The sequence below is a fragment of the Psammomys obesus genome, unplaced genomic scaffold (genome assembly GCF_907164565.1).
Source record: "Psammomys obesus unplaced genomic scaffold, mPsaObe1.curated_primary_1811, whole genome shotgun sequence".
Taxonomy (NCBI): domain Eukaryota; kingdom Metazoa; phylum Chordata; class Mammalia; order Rodentia; family Muridae; genus Psammomys; species Psammomys obesus.
In genome coordinates, this window is record NW_026595481.1 from 1 (window position 1) to 3,017 (window position 3,017).

The window sequence follows — 3,017 nt, forward strand, 5'->3', positions numbered from 1 at the left end:
AGAGAGAGAGAGAGAGAGAGAGAGAGAGAGAGAGGAAATTAGTGCATATTCCCAGGCCCACAGAGTCTCTGGCTGTTCTCCAGTGATACACAGGAAGTTCCACTTTACAAGCATCCAAGTGATTCTGATGTCTGAGATCTCCATAGGGCAATGTTTCAGAAATGTTATTCTGGGTATTAATGACCTGAGGTTGAAATATCACACAGTCATCAAAAAGCAAACTTGAGCCCCTCTTTCTCTGCTAATGGCCTGCCACAACATCACCCTGCAGAAATGTTTTAACTACCCCACAATCCTACATCAGGTGAGACCAGGGTCCCAGGCACTGGCTCCTCATTTCACTCTGGCCTATGCCAAAGATGTAAAATTTGGTGGGATACTTGAGTCTTAACTTACACCTTTCAAGGTGTAAATGTTTTAGTTGATGCTGTGGCTGTTACAAAGGGGCTAAAGGGAAGAATAGTGATTATTGAACAGAGAAGGGGAAGTCCCAAAGTAACAAAAGATGGCATCACTGTTGCAAAATCGATTGATTTAAAGGATAAATGCAAAAGTATCTGTGCTAAACTTGTTTGGGATGTTGCCAATAACACAAATGAAGAGGCCAGGGATGCCACTGTCTCTGCTACTGTTTTGAAACATTCTATTGCCAAGGAGAGCCTTGAGAAGATCAGCAAAGGGGCTAATCCAGTGGAAATCCAGAGAGGTGTGATATTGGCTATTGCTACTGTAACTCCTGAACTTATAATTTCTACAAATGGAGACAAAGACATTGAAAACATACTTTCTCACATATTGAAAAAGGTTGAAAAATGTTGGAAGAAAGGGTGTCATCACAGTGAAGGATGGAAAAATCCTGAATGATGAATTAGAAATTATTTAAGGCATGAAGTTTGACAGAGGATATACTTCCACATACTTTATCAACACACCAGACAGTAAAAAATCTGAATTCCAAGATGTCCATGTTCTGTTGAGTGAACAGATTTCTAGTGTTTTGTCCATTGTACCTGCTCTTAAAATTGCCAATGCTCATCGGAAGCCCTTGGTCATAATTGCTGAACATGCTGATTGAGAAGCTCTAAGCACACTAGTTTGGAACAGGATAAAAGCTGGTCTTCAGGTTGTAGCAGTCAAAGCTCCAGATTTGGAGACAATAGAAAGCAGCTTAAAGATATGGCTATTGCTACTTGTGATGTGGTTTTTGGAGAAGAAGGTTTGAATCTTAATCTTAAAGATGTTGAAGTCCATGACTTAGGAAAAGTTGTCACCAAAGATGAAGCCATGCTTTTTTTTTTATTTTGACTATTTATTCTAAGAGACATTTAAAATATGTTTTAAACATTGTATTGAATTTTTATGAAAGTGTAATACATAAATAGAAAAAACAAAATATATACAAAATAATTATAAACTATTTTTTGATGATCAGAAGAGTAATATTGTATTTTCTCAGAGCAGTCAATTTTTTTGCATCTCTTCTTCCTTCCTTTCTTTCTTCCTTCCTTTCTTTCTTCATTCCTTTCTTCTTTCTTTCTCTCTCTCTCTCTTTCTCTTTCGCTCTTTCTTTCATCCAGCCTTGATGAGACTTGATATGCTATGGTCAGACAGAAGGGGAGAAGGTCCTCCCCTATCAGGGGACTAGGGAAACAACATAGAGGGAGAAGAGGGAGGGTGTGTAGGAGGACTGGGAGGAGACAAGGGAGGGGGATGCAAAAGGGATACAAAGTGAATAAATTGTAAGAAATAAAGAAGCCATGCTTTTTAAAGGAAAAGGTGGCAAAGCTCAAACTGACAAACAGCTCAGACTATGATCTACAATTAATAAGTGTGACCTCATGAAACTGAAAAGTTTCTATAAAGCAAAGGACAAAATTTCAACAGAACAAAATGACAGCATACAGAATGGAAAGAGATCTTCACTAACCCCACATCCAATAGAGAGCTGTTATCCAAAATATATAAAGAACTGAAGAAATTAGACACCAACAAACCAAATAATCCAAATGGGGTACAGAGCTAAGCAGAGAATTCGCAACAGAGAAATATCAAATGGCAGAGAAACACTTAGAGAAATGGTTGGCATCCTTGGTCATTAGGGAAATACAAATCAAAACAACTCTCTGATTTCATCTTACGTCTATCAGAATGACTAAGATCAAAAGCTCAAGTGACAACACATGCTGGAGAGGATGTGGAGAAAGGAGAAGCTGACTCCATAGTTGGTGGAGTGCAAACTTGTACAACCATTTTGGAATCAATCTGGCATTTCTCAAAAAATTGGGAATAGTGCTACCCCAAGATCCAGCTTTACCACTCCTGGGCATATACCCAAAATATGCCCCACCACTCAATAACGACATTTGCTCAGCTATGTTCAGCGAAGCTTTATCTGTAATAGCCAGAATCTGGAAACAACCTACATGTTAATCAACAGAGTAATGAATACAGAAATTGAGGTACATTTACACAGTGGAATATTACTCAGCTATTAACAACAAGAAAATTTGCAGGCAAATGGATAGAACTAGAAAAGATCATCCTTAGTGAGGTTGATGCTTCGAAAGACAGGCATGGTATACACTCACTTATAAGCGGATGTAAGCCATATAATATAGGATAGCCATACTAAACTCAACAGACCTAAATAAACTAAACACTAAGAAGGACCTTAGGGAGGACGCTCAAATATTCAGAATGGCAAACAGGATAGACATCAGAAGCAGTGGAAGAGAGGAAACAGGATGGGAGCCTACTATTGAGTGTCCTCTGAAAAGCTCCACCTAACTGTACTGACTTAAATCACCCAATCTTTCCCTGGAAAAAGACTAGCAGACTGGCGGGCCGAGCCGCTCTCATTCAGCTGTGCTCCAGACACAGGCACAAACAGTTGCTGCGCGCAAAATGTCCAACTGGGTCACAGCAGCTGATCATTAAATTTACAGCAAGAAACCCAGAAATAGGGCAGCTGTCCTCAGGACTTCCCTGGGTGAGAGGAGAACCCTCTCGACTAACAA

The 3,017-nt window shown here is 39.5% G+C and overlaps 1 pseudogene; it reads left to right on the forward strand.

Moving 5' to 3' along the window:
- The first annotated feature begins 244 nt into the window (after positions 1–244).
- LOC129685766 (60 kDa heat shock protein, mitochondrial-like) lies at positions 245–1,305 on the forward strand (annotated as a pseudogene).
- The last annotated feature ends 1,712 nt before the right edge of the window (positions 1,306–3,017 follow it).